Raw genomic sequence first — 14,542 nt, forward strand, 5'->3', positions numbered from 1 at the left:
CACACTCAGTGTAGAACCTGATGTGGGGCTTGAACTCACAACCCTGGGATCATGACCTGAGCTGAATTAAGAGTTAGATGCTCAATGAACTGAGCCACCCAGGAGCCTTGACTCTTAAGTTTTTACTTGATATATCTCAGTAGTCTTTGAACACTTAAATGAACAGGATTACCACTGTAATCAGGACAAAAAAAAAAAAAAAAAGCAGACATTTAAAAATGTCACCTGGAAGAACTATAGACTATTGGGACTAGAATAGGCTTTAGATTGAGTAAGAAGGGTCTTTAGAATTAATCTAACCTAACACCCTGATTTTACAGATAAAGAGAACTGAATTGTACAAATGTGAAATAAGCTGCCCACACCCCCCAAACCAGTTAGTAGCAAATTCATTTTTATTTTTTTAAATATTTTTAAAAAGTTTATTCATTTATTTTGAGAGAAACAGAGACAGCACAATTGGGGAGGGGCAGAAAGAGAGGGAGACAGAGAATCCCAAGCAGGCTCTGCACTGTCAGTGTAGAGCCCAACACAGGACTTGAACCCATGAAACTGTGAGACATTATTTGAGCTGAAACCAAGAGTCAGATGCGTAACTCACTGAACCACCCAGGTGCCCTGCAAATCCATTTTTAGAACACAGGTCTAGCACTCTTTGAATTATACTACAATGTTTTTTAAAAAGCGGTGCAGATTTTGAGAAAAATAAAATATGGAAGTATTTACTTTTACGTATCTCCATATTTCTTCTTTTCAGAAAAGTAGCTTCTCCTTATAGTAACTCATATGAGCAACAACTTCACAAATTGTGATAGGTTTTTTATTTATAAAGACATGCATGTTATTTAAGAGGTGATTGACATCAAAAGAGAAAATTAAAGCCTAGTGATTCATGGAAGATTCTATAGTGCATTAGCAGTACAGGTGGAACTTGAACTGTGGTCTCAGGATTCTCAGTCAATGACTTCTTAATTTTGCCATATTGCTTCCTGCACGTTGATGTGCATTTATTTAATATCCATCATAGTGCTAGATATACTAGTCACCCTTGAAAAATAAAATGTGCCAATAAAATGTTCATTCAAGAGACTTCAGCATACATAAGATCAATTAAGTTGAGAAAGTCTGGTGAACTAAGCCTGAAGGTTTGATCAAATTCTTTGTCCTGATATTAAAAATGGTGCATATGAGAACTTCTTTCCCTTTTCCTAATAAAGCAGTTCAAGCCATTTTATACAAATATGTAAAGCATCACAACCCATCTCAAAGAGGGATTATTTATATCCATTAGGAAATGAAAGTACAGAGGCATTAAATGGTTTGTTCATTAGTCACAAGGAATAAGAATATCTCTAGGATCCCTGTGTTCCAGGTGAATCCCAGAAGAACCACACCTTTCATGGATCCAAATAACTTTGGACCACTCCTAGAATCCTGGGCATATCTGGAAAGCGAGTAGATCCTTGCACTTTATTTTAGGTTAAGTCAACCACCAACCTGGCAGAACCTGACTCGTCTGAGCAGCGTCCACCAAACTACGGCTTCTAATCTAGGTTTACTCCACTAGAACTGGCAAACCATTTATTATTCTTTGGGTGAGGTTGCATGAATCAATAGTCAAGCCAATAGCAGATGAATGGAAACCACAGAATTAAAGGTGTTTTTGGCACCAAAACCCAAACTAAAAGTGCTGATCCAGGAATGACAATCTCTAAACATTTTCAGACAAGATAGGAACACACGTAAGACCAGCTTTGGGCAGATCCCATTTGTGGGATCGGCACCAAAGGCACAGTGCATGTTTACCTGGGCACTGAGGCTGCATCTACCCCTTTGTGCTCTGGTTATGTTTTATGCAAATTTTAAGATGCAAAGCATTTTTGTTCCAGGTTTATTTTCTTAGTCATCTTCAGACTCTGCTTTGCTTAACAGATTACCTACACTGCAATAAAAATAAAGAAATAAGTAAGTCTCTGTGCCCTTGTAAAGTTTTAAAACATTCTGATAGATAGTTGAAATGCAGATCTTTTTTCCTGTAGTCCTTCAGGCCTTCAGGGCATATTAGTTCAGCAGGAGAAGATGGGGAAAGGTCTTCAGATCATGTAGAAGAGAGGGAAGGATAGAGGATTGTGTAGGAAGTGTCTCAGACTGTAGTATAGTGCCAAGAAACATTTGGCCAGATTGATGGGGAATCCTGAAATCACAGTCACCAAAGAGTCCTGCGGATTGCCAGAATGGGCCTGCCTTAGTGCCTCTGCTGTGCTGTCATTGGCTGGGAGCAGTCCATTGGAAGTGTGGCCTTAGGGCAAATGCAGTGGTGGATCCAGAGGGACAGGATCTGAGGCTGTCAGTCAATTATGCTCTCACACCAAAAGGTCTGAGAGGAGCATTTTCATGACTGACACATGGCAACCCAGTTGCTAATGATTTTTTTCTTCACTGGTTAAACATATTTGTGTTTTACAGTTGAAAACAACTGACAGGATCTAGGCTAAGGAGGTCCTTCTGAGATATTTTAACATCACTTACATGACCACTCTTCATTTTTAATTTTAAAGAAGGCAAACTAAATAAATGTATCTAAACAGTTTATATCATAGTAAAGTGGAGTAACAAATCTAACCCAGATTAGATAGTTTAGACCCCAAACTTCCATTCTCTTTGGTTCCATAGTGGCTTTTTGGACCTGATGAGTGTGGGTGTCCTTTTGCCATGGTACAGCTGAATGTTTCAGCTCATCCAGATGATCACACTATATCACTGTGGAATTTTGGACCCTGTGGAGACTGTCAGAAACAAAGCCCTGCTCCTGGCCTGTAATGCAGTTTGATTCCTTCAGGCAGTCTTTCAAGACTCCTGTATCATTCAGGTGGTTTTATCTTTGAAGTAGGTATTTGCTCTGTTTTTCCCTCTTCCCCATGTTTTCTTTCTCTCTTTGTTCACCTCAGTGGTGTTATTAGAGTCCAGACACCGTAACAAAAAGTTTGATAATTACCAGAAAGATTGGTAATAATGATGTTACTTGACATTTGGCAATCCAGGGTGTTCCTCCAGCTCATGTTAGGTATCTGCAGTATGAATCCTATGAGGTAACTTTCTTATACTGCTAGAGTATGTGCTTTTCCCTTGTTATCTTGATAAATCATAATTTTTCTAATTTCTTTCCAAGTTCCTTCTTTCTGTTGGTAACTCTTTTGTTTCTCCTTTGGTATTTTGGGAATAGTGATAAATGTTGGGTAGAAAAACTAAGAATGGTGAAGCATAACTGCATATGTCCTCTGTACTTTGGGACTTCTTTGTTCTTAATGTATTACCAGGAGAAATTCCCCAGATGCCTGTATGGCCAGCCTAAGTTAGATAACTTGGTACCCATCCATCTCCAAAGACACCTTGGATTTATAATGGAGATAAGGCAGAGACAGGAGAGATTACTTCAGTGAACCCTGTTCAGGGCTGCAGGAGTCCTCTGAGTCTAAATGAATAAAATGCTATGTGTTATTAGGATCAAAACAGAAACTACGTGTTTCAGTTAGCAGTTGGGATTTGCAGGTGATATCCTGCACGCAAGCTGATAAATACTATTAGTTTTGAGTTCTCCAACTGTAGTAGGTACGGCTATAGACTACATGTAGTTTTTGAAGCTTATTTACCTTTTGTGACACGACTAAGGCTCTCTTGCCCTTTCTGTGATTTGATAGCATATCGTAAAACTTTTTTAATGCAACTTCTTCTACACTCCTTCTTGATTACTCAATCCAAATGGTGTAAACAAGGAGGCATCCTGAAGAAATCAAGGGAAAGAGGTTGAGGAGATTGCCTTAAAGAGTTAACCACCTTCAGGGGCGCCTGGGTGGCTCAGTCGGTTAAGCGTCCAACTTCAGCTCAAGTCACGATCTTGCGGTCCGTGAGTTCGAGCCCCACGTCGGGCTCTGGGCTGATGGCTCAGAGCCTGGAGCCTGCTTCCGATTCTGCGTCTCCCTCTCTCTCTGCCCCTCCCCCATTCATGCTCTGTCTCTCTCTGTCTCAAAAATAAATAAAAACATTTAAAAAAATTAAAAAAAAAAGAGTTAACCACCTTCACTTTCTTGGAGGGTTCTGGCTTTCAGATGGTTTCATTTCATACCTCTCTGTTCTACAGTTCCTTTCTCCTTCCTCTCACCCCCACCACGCTGCACCCTACCCCCAAAGAAATATGGCTTAATCCAATTAAAAAATCACAATAACATAAATAGCAAGTAAATTCCATGTGGAAGCTTCATGATTTTGAAATGGGAAAAGCAATTGTAACATCTTTTGTTTTATAGGGGAGAAGTGCTAGTAGGGGTAGTAGGGAAAGAGGTCTGATGATGGTTGGGAGTTAAGAATAAAGGGTTAGAGGTGTTGGGGAAAGAGTTTTGATTTAGGAGCTACATTATCTTTATATTCAAAGAGTTATCTTCATCTCCATTGCTTCAAATGAACCTGCTTAAAATTTTCTCCTCTCACTTCCCACCCATTTAGTATCAAAGCAACTTTGTTGAAGGAATATTTCCTTTTCCTAAAGGACTCCTCATAGAACAAGTCAAATCATTACCTACTATCTGCATTTGAAATAAGTTTTTCTTTATAAAAGCCATTATCCAGAGAACGAAAAGCCAGTCAGCAGGAGAAGATATTCAATTTCAGCAGTTGAAAGAACATCGAGATATGGGCATATTCCCATATGTCAAAAAGGAGCCAGGAATGAACATTTTTGAACTCTTATGGTATCATTACATATAGAAAGTCATTTAATTCTAACAGCAGATTATAAGATAGCTACAGTATTGTTAACCTTACTGCACACACAAGGAAACTGGGGCTGAGAGAGAAGTTAAGTGATTTGTCCAAGGCCACACAACTAGTATAGAAGTGGTGGAGTTAGTTAAGACTGGCTTTAGAGTCCATGATTTTCCCATTCTACTCTTCAGGGTTAGACTATAATGTCACACACACACACACACACACACACACACACACACACGTAGCATCAGAACCATGGGTAACCCATTATGATTGTTTCTTGTGGATGAGACTTTGGATTTAATAATAAACTACCCCCTGGGGAGAAAACACCAATTATGAGGTGAGAGAATGTCTCAAACCAGACCTGGGAAGAAAAGACAGATTAGTTTTTGACAAAGCAGATGCTTTCTCTTTAAAACTTGTTCATCACTTGGCTTTTCTGATTTCCCTGCTTTATCAACCACTATTTCTGTTTCCTATACTGATTCCTACTCTTTTTTTCCAAATGATTATGCTGAAATGACCCCAAACTCAGTTTTTAGAACTGTTATCAACACAGACTCTTTCTTTATATCTCATTATTCCAAGAGCTTTAAATAACAAATCAGTAACAGAAAGACAAACAAACAAACAAAAATGAAAACCAAAACCAAAAACCAAATCTGTGAGGATGACTATAAATATTTATCTCTAGCTTGGATCTTCCCCCTGAACTTCAGGCTCATATATCCAACCTCTTCAGTATCTTCACTGGAGTGTCCACAGACATCTCAGACCTAATGTGTCCAACACTGAATTCCTGACATCCACCCTTTTCCTGCTCCACATGCCTATGCAGTTTTTTTCCATCTTAATTATGACAACTATTTGCTTCTAATTTGAGATGAAAACTTTGTCTTTGAATCTAGAGTGAGTCTCTTGTAGGCGGCATATAGTTGGATCATTTTTTCTTTTAATACATTCTGGCAGTATCTGTATTTTAATTGCCAAGTTTAATCCATTTATATTCAAAGCAATTGCTCATAGGGAAGAACTATTTCTGCCGTTTTTCTGTGTTTTTTATGTATCAATTTTTTTGTTGTTGTTTCTCAGTTCCTCTAATACTGCCTTCATTTGTGTTTGATCTTTTTTCCCTACTGTATCATGTGATTTTTTCATTTCCTCTTCTGTATAAACTTGTAGTTATCTTCATAGTGGTTACCATGGGAATTATAACTAATAATCTTGCATTTATAACACTGTAGTTTGAATTGATACCAACTTAGTCTCTTTCTTTCTTTCTTTCTTTCTTTCTTTCTTTCTTTCTTCCTTTCTTTTTTGCTGCAAAAAAGCTTTATTGTTTTCATTTCATCCATGGCTTGGGAGAGGGCTCAGGGTGGTTAAAAAGCTGCCTAGTGGATACAAGGAGAGACTCAAGCACAAGCCCTGGCACCTGGGGGAATGCCAAAGGGACCCTCTCAAAGGCTGCTGGGCTCCAGAGACTTCTAGTCGTGCTTGAGGGTGAGTCTTTCGAAGAGATACTCGCCCAGCCCAGCCTGGGAGCCGAACAGCCTGTGATTAGTCAGGTGGTCACCCATCTTCTTGATGAGTTTCACCTCCTCATCTAGAAAGCGATTCTCCATGAAGTCACAGAGATGGGGGTCTGCACGGGCAGAACCCAGGGCATGCAGATCCCAAAGGGCCTGGTTCAAGTTCTTCTCCAGAAGCAGGGAGGCTACCATGGCATTCAGGGTTTTACCCCACTCATCTTGGGACGGCTTCTGCATGTCTTGGAAGAGGGTGCGACCCTGTGCTGGTTTTGCATCTTCAACAGATGCTCAGCTCCCCTCTGGCTTCTCTTCAGCTAACTCGCAGAAGAAGTGGCCCACATCCTCCAGAGCCACATCGTCACTGTCGAAATAGAAGCCCAGAGAGAGGTAGGTGTAGGAGGCCCACAGATACATATTGACCAGTCAGTTGAGGGCAGCCTCTACCTCGGTGGAATAATTCTGATGAATCTGGGAGCTCATGGTTGATCGATGATAAGGAGCTAAGTTCAAAATCGGGTGTTGGCTGGTCGTGGAGGCAGAGGGTGGGCAAAAAGATGGCTCTGAAGGTTGTGATTGGAAAAAAGGTTGGAGGGTGTTCAGAGGCTGGTAGTGTTGGGAAAATGAATAAAGTTTTACACTGTAAGATGGCAGATGGGACTAAAACAAGCTCTGGTCTCTAGCTTGGAGACCCCTCTTCTGGGTTCTTCTTGCCCTGTTTGCTGCGGGCGAAAACCCCCACAGATATGGAAGCTGACAACTATAAATTACCCTTCCCACTTGGATTTGGTGCTCAGATCTTTGGAGAAACAGTCTCCTCTGAACCTGCCGGTGTTAAATAAATCTCTGATCCACTGTACAGTGGAAGGGGCATCCCTGGGTCTGTTCCATCTGTTCCAAACACTGTTGAAGCAAGAGACAGATCCACAGGACCACCAGGAGCACTGGCCTTAGTTTCAGTACCATAAAGAAATTGTGCTCCTACACAGCTTTGCTTTCTTTATGTTATTGTCACAAATTTTATCTGTATACATTATATACCTATTAACACAGAATTATAATTTTTTATGAATTTGGCTTTTTATGAACTTAGCTTTTTATTTAATTGGCTTATCATATAGGAAAAAAAAGAGGGTTTACAGAACAAAAAAAAATACTGCCATTTGAATTTACCTATGTATGTAGGTACATACAAAACCTTTACTAGAGTTCTTTATTTCTTCATATGGCTCTGAGTTACTATCCAGTGTTCTTTCATTTTAGTCTGAAGGAGTCCTTTTAGCATTTCTTATAGGGAATGTCTACTAGTGATGAGCTTTTTCAATTTTTTGTTTACCTGAGAATATCTTAATTTCTCCTTCATTTTTGAAAGATAATTTTGCCAGATGTATAATTCTTGATTGGCAGGTTTTTCTCCCCCATTCAGCCCTTTAAATAAATCATCTCAATGCCTTCTGGAATCTGTAGCTTCTTAATAAATTAGCTCTTCAGGTGCCTGGGTTGCTCAGTCAGTTAAGCGTCTGACTCTTGATTTTGATTCAGGTCATGTTCTCATTGTTTGTGGGATCGAGCCCCATGTCTGGCTCCACACTGGAAACATGGAGCCTGCTTGGGATTCTCTCTCCTTCTCTCTTTGCCCCTCCCATGCTAGTGCACGTGCATGTGCTCTCTCTCTCTCAAAATTGAAAGATAAATATTTAAAAAGGAAAGAAGAAAGGGACTGGTAAGATTTAAAAAAATTAGCTTTTTATCTTTTTAATGATCCCTTGGATATGACAAGTTACTTCTCTCTTGCTGCTGTCAAGATTCTTTCTGTGTCTTTGGCTTTCAACGATTAGATTATAACATGTCAGTGTGGATCTTATCCTATATGTGAAGTTTATCAGAGTTGGAGTTTGTTGAGTTTCTTGAATGTCAGGATTCATATCTTTCCTCAAATTTGGGAAGTTATTAGCCATTATTTCTTCAAATATTCTTTCTGCTCCTTTTTCTCTCTCCTTTCCTTCTGGAACTCACATTATGCATATGTTGGCATGCTTGATGGTGTCCCCAGAATCTCTGAAGCTGTATGTTGCTCTGTATTACTGTTTGTTTTCTATTTGTCCATAAGTTCTTTGTTCCTTCCCCCCCTTTTTTCCCTGCCTTCTTTTGGATTAATTGCATATTTAAAAAACTTTTGTTTTCTCTCCATTTTGCTATATTCTTTGTTTTATTTTTTAGTGGTTGCTTAGTGTATCTAACATGCATTTTTAAGTTATGACAGTCTACCTTCTATTATATTGTGCTACTTTCACCATTCACTTATAAGGACTCTTGTAATTACATTGGGTCCACCCACATAATCTAGAATAATCCCCTTATCTCAAGATCCTTAACTTAATCGTATCTGTAAAGTCCCTTCTACAATGTAGGGTAACATATTCTTAGGTTCAATGGATTAGGACATAGATATCTTAGGGAGGGGCCATTACTCAGCCATCCTATAAAGCATTGATATAAAGTATATCTCTTTCTTCATTCTCTCCCATTAAACTATTCATTAAGTAACTACATGCTGAGGGCATCTTTAGCAGAAAGTTTCCATGTGGACAAAAAGAAAAAGTTTAGAAGAAAAGGCAGAGTGGTAGAGAAGAATGATCCCTGAACTTGGGTTCTAGTCCTAGATCTGTTTATCAGTAGCTGTTTATTTTAAAAAATAATCTACCTCTCCAAACCTCTGTTTTCTTGTAAGGTAAAATAACTAGGAAATCTCTTAGAACCTTCTGTTTCTATAATTTGATAAATCTTATGTATCCCACAATTTGATTAAATCAGGATATGAAATGTGGTCATTGCAGAGTAGATTCAAGGCTTGTGATCCAGCGCCTTCTATAGATTTTGCAAGGAGGTTCAGTTCTTTAGATAAAAGAGAACATTCTGCTTTTGCTACCAGAAGAGAACTGTACAAATCTAGTTGCACATGAGGTAATATAACCTAAACAGAGCTATTGGGGGAAGGCCCAGGAGCCAGAGAACAAAGATGAGAAAAAAGACAAAGAACTGGCATGGTCTCAGTGGTCAGGAGGGATACCTTCTAGCACTGTTCCAAGAAGATCCAACCAAGGTGCAGGTAAAAGCCCCATCATCAAACACTTGCAAAGCCTTTCCCTGAGGTCATGCCATGGAAAAACAGACAGACAGTGACTCAGAACCTTAGCTGTGTGTGGGAGCCACTGAAATAAACTGTCAAGGAGGAAAGGTGGATTGCAACAGCTTCCACCAATGGTACCGTGGCAGTATACAAACTGGGTATAGAGTGGAGGCAGAATTCATAATCAAAAGTATTGTCAGAGATCAAGAAAGTGCCTGCAGGTTGCTAATCAGCATGTGGGTCTGCATGCCTAAAAGTGAAATGACAGGGAAGATGCCTCTTCTGCTGGGACTTTGTCAGCTATCCAGATGCCAGAGTGAGAAACAGATTCTGTTGTGGCAAGAGGGCCAGAAAAATCTTCATTCTTAATCTGGCCCATCACCTGAGAATTTGCACCATGTGAAAAAGCTGATGGTGGGTAACAGCTGCATGTTGAATGAAGCAGCGAGCATGCCAGCCACACTTCATATTGAGTTTAATGAAGAGATCAAACTTATTTTTCCAGAGTTCTGTCAGAGATCATGAGGGAACACAGACATATATTAAAGCAAAGCAATGGATCATTAGAGATGGGACCAGTTGTTTGACTGGAATAATTTGAATACAACTGCTAAGGACAAAAGTCCATGTGTAAGGAGGGGGAAACCTTTCATTCTCATGCTAAAGAGAGAAGGGATTATAGAGAAAGATTTTTGATGTTTAATTTTACTATAAGATTACAGAAAAATTGGGGCACCTGTGTGGCTCAGTTGGTTGAGCATCTGACTTTGGCTCAGGTCATGATCTTGCAGTTTGTGGGTTCGAGTCCCCCATTGGGCTCTGTGCTGACAGCTCAGAGCCTGAAGCCTGTTTCAGATTCTGTGTCTCCCTCTTTCTGCCCCTCCCCCACTCACACTCTGTCACTTTCCCAAAAATAAACATTAAGAAAAAAGATAACAGAAAAATCTTACTAGCTTTTTGGTAGGTATGCCACAATTATGTCAAATTCCTGGAACACATCACTAAAATAATTTTCATTTAGGTGGTTATAATCTTTAGCGTGTGGGCATTAGACTAGTAAGTTATATGGACTATTAATTCACTGACAAATTTGAAGAGAAAAATTAGTAAAATCGTTTGTAAGCCTGGACTGTTCTAGCAGTTTGATCAAAATGGTACATTTGGTATGTCTGAGCAGAAATATTTAAATTTTTTTTTTAACGTTTATTTTATTTTTGGGACAGAGAGAGACAGAGCATGAACGGGGGAGGGGCAATGAGAGAGGGAGACACAGAATCGGAAGCAGGCTCCAGGCTCCGAGCCATCAGCCCAGAGCCTGACGCGGGGCTCGAACTCACGGACCGCGAGATCGTGACCTGAGCCGAAGTTGGACGTTTAACCGACTGAGCCACCCAGGCGCCCCATGAGCAGAAATATTTATAATGTCTTTTGATATGAGAAAGAGGGAAACAATGCCAGTGGTATAAAATAAACTCTGGACCTCTAAGCAAAAGATGGCCCTCCTAGTAGCTTGCTCATTGGCAGAATAAAAGACTTCTTCATGGTTTGTTGTTTCTAAATTCATTCTCAAGCCAGAGTTGAGTAAAATGCATGATTAGAGGCTTCTCCAGTTGGGAGTATCATTGTAAGGCAGAACCTGTTTTCTTTTCTAGAATTAGAAAATTGCAGGGGTGCCTGGGTGGCTCAGGTCATGATCTTAGGGTCCTGGGATCCTGCCCTACTTTGGGCTCTGTGCTGAGGGTGGAGCCTGCTTGAGATTCTGTCTCTCCCCCTCTTTCTGCCTCCCCCCTCCCCCTTGTGTTCTCTCTCAAGAAAAGAAAAGAAAAGAAAAGAAAAGAAAAGAAAAGAAAAAAGAAAATTCCAGTGGGATGCAGAGGAGCTAGTGATGTAAAGGAGAGAGGATCATAGAAAAATCTTTTTGGCTTTCTAGTAGCATTAGCAGAAGTAGCAAAATCAAGCTTCTGGCTTAGCAGTAGCAGTCGACTGGTTTTCAGTAGTAGTTGCAACAAGACTGAATTTACAGGGTAGCAGTGGGAGCAATGTTAGGGGTGATGGTGGTTGCCTCACAATTGAATTCCTGGGAGCAGTTGTGCAAGTCATAGTGTTTACCATTCTTTGGCATTATCTGTGACTGCTTTACTGGATGAGTTTGGCAGCATGATTTTGGCATTAATTTCTTGGTATGTAGCTCCAAGCCTGGTTTTCCAGACCTCCTATTTATTTTGTAAGCTGCCTAATGTCCTTTTAATAGATTATTTTCACTTTAGTTCTGCTAGACTTTGGTTTGCTGCTTGCAACTCAGAACCTGGATACCTCTGGGACCTTGTTAAAATATAGATTCCAGGGCCTAGAAAAAATCAATCAGAATATCTGGCATTGGGGCACAAGAATCTAATTAAAAAAAAAATTTTTTTAATGTTTATTTTTTTTAAGAGAGAGAAAGAGACAGAGTGCGAGTGGGGAAGGGCAGAGAGAGAAGGAGACACAGAATCTGAAGTAGGCTCTAGGCTCCCAGCCATCAGTACAGAGCCCAATGCGAGCTCAAACTCAGGAACCGCAAGATCATGACCTGAGGGGAAGTCAGTCGCTTAACCGACTGAGCCACCCAGGTGCCCCCACTTACAAATTTTTTTTTCATGTTTATTTATTTTTGAGAGAGAGAGAAGAATCTAATTTTTTAAAGATCCTGAATCAATCAATATTTTCTTTTTCTGTAGAAAGTGACAGAGAACTGAATTCAAACCAGTTTACACAAAAAAGGGAATGCATTCACATAATTTAAAAGTGTAGGGAGTAGATATTTGGGCAGTACTGAATTCAGAGCTCAAGCAATGCCTTTGGGATTTGGGTTCTACATTTCCTGGTTCTGTTTTCTGTAGTGTTTTCTTCAGTCTAACATCCCATGCCGTTGCAAGATGGTGGTAGAGACATCCTCTCAGCTTGTGTTCTAGTAAACAGAACACTTGTCCTTGTCCTGGAAGCCATGGTTCTGATGGAGATCCGTGTCTAAAATGTGAGGCTCCAATTAGTTGACCTGAGTCTCCTACCACCTTTGGAGCCCAGGTTCTTTCAGGAGCACATTTTCTCTTTTCCCTTGACTGATGGTATCAATTTTTTTGTTAACCAATAGATATCCTCATGTTTGCAGTTGAGTTGTATATTCATTCAGTCATTTATTCACAAATAGATTGAACTTATAAGGCATTGTGTTAGGCAAAGGGGATTTAAAGTTGAATATGATATGGTCCTTCTTTTAAAAGAGTATAGATTCTAGTGGAGGAGACACATAAATAAAACAGTATTTAAATCTATTTGAGGGACATTTGTGTGGATCAGTCAGTTAAGCTTCTGACTCTTGATCTCAACTCAGGTCTTGATCTCAGGGTTGTGAGTTCAAGCCCTTGTTGGGCTCCAGACTGGGCATGAAGCCTACTTAAAAAAAAAAAATCCATTTGATTTATTATTGAATATCAAATGCTTGGCACTCTTCTAATGCTACGTATATAGCAGTGAATAAAATAAATACTTGTCCTAACAGAGCTTATATTATAATGGAATAAGACAGAAGATAAAGCAATAAACACAATATAAGAGACAGTGACAAGTTTAATCGAAAATAGTCAGACAGGGCCTCTCTGAGAGGGTGGCAGAGATGTGAAGGAAATGAGGGAGTGAGCATGTGGATATCCCCAGGAAGAACATACCCGACAGAGGAAACATCAGGTGTTGAGGACCTGAGGCAGGACCAGGACCATGCTTGGCCAGTGTAGTTGGAGTAGAATCCTGGGGTGAGTTGTTGAAGGTGAGTTTAGGGAGGGAGTTGGGGGGCTAGATTATGTAGGGTCTTATAAAACATTGTAATGCCTCTGATATGGGAAAAACTTGGGGATTCTGAACAGAGAAGAGACATGGTACACTTGTTTCAAACACTCTGGCTGTTGTTTGAAAGGAGACAAGATGGAAGCTGGGAGACCAGTTGAGGCTGTTACACAATTTGAGTGAGACAGAATGGGACTGACCAGGATGATGAGTAAGAAGTGATTGGATTGTGGATATATTTTGAAGGCAGATCTTACAAGATTGGCCAGTGGATTGAAGATGAGCTGTGAGAGAAAGAGGAGTCATGGATGACTCCAAGGTTTTTGGCTTGGGCAACTGGAAGAATGAAATTGTTATTTACTGAAAAGGGAAGATTGCTGAAGGAGTTTGGTAGGCTGCCTACTAGACACTCAAGTGCATGTGCTAAGTCGTTAGTTGGGTATTCTAGTCTAGTTCAGTGTAGATGTTTGGTTTGGGATTCATATTTGGGCACTGCTCTCCTTACAGATGTTATTTAAAGCTATGAAATTGATAACATCACCTAGAGAGTGAGTCAGTGGAGCATAGAAAAGAGCACTCCAGGTTTTAGAGATCAGACTGAAGAGGAGAAGCAGCAAAGGGGATGAAGTAGTAGCTGCCAGTGAGATAGGAGGAGAACAAGGCGCCGACTAGAAGCCAAGAGAGGAAAGTCTTCCAAGAGAGAAGGAGTAATCAGTTGTATCAAATGCTGCAACTGTGCTAGATAAGTAAGATGAAGACTAAGGGTTGACCATTATTCATGGCCATGTTGAAGACATTTGTGACTTTGTCAAGAGTTATTTTGCTAGAAATGTCAAGATGAAAAAACAACTTAATGTGTTCCAGAGAAAAGGGAGGAGAGGATGGGATGACAGTGGGTATGGACAGTTTTTTTGTGGGGGACTTGCTATAGAGGAGAGCAGAGAGATGGGGGTGGGTAGTTGGAAGTGGTGTGGGGTCAAGTGAGGGCTGTGTGATAAGTGAGTATAAGTGTAGTGTAGTTAGGGTACTTTGCAAGTACATAAGAGATTTGCTGTGGGAGATGTTAGGATAACGTTTACAGGAAGGTCCAGCACTTAGTTGTAATAGAAGAGGAAGAGAAGATTTTTCAAATGAGGGATATGTTTAAAGGTACATAAATGTGACACAACATGAGGTTTGGCAAACTGCAAGGAATTGGAACTGAAAGAAAAGGCCATGAGGCACAGGATAGTCAATATCACACCTTGAAGTGAATTTTACTCTTTAAGTGACATAGAGAACTTGTGAAATAGTTTAAGTAGGG

General features: G+C 40.1%; 1 protein-coding gene and 1 pseudogene across 1 annotated transcript in view; both read right to left on the minus strand.

Moving 5' to 3' along the window:
* Positions 1-14,542, minus strand: part of RBBP8 (RB binding protein 8, endonuclease) — a 379,995-nt gene that overhangs the window by 169,979 nt on the left and 195,474 nt on the right. The window lies entirely within an intron of this gene.
* LOC125914782 (ferritin light chain-like) lies at positions 6,203-7,416 on the minus strand (annotated as a pseudogene).

The sequence above is a fragment of the Panthera uncia genome, assembly GCF_023721935.1.
Source record: "Panthera uncia isolate 11264 chromosome D3 unlocalized genomic scaffold, Puncia_PCG_1.0 HiC_scaffold_8, whole genome shotgun sequence".
Classification (NCBI taxonomy): domain Eukaryota; kingdom Metazoa; phylum Chordata; class Mammalia; order Carnivora; family Felidae; genus Panthera; species Panthera uncia.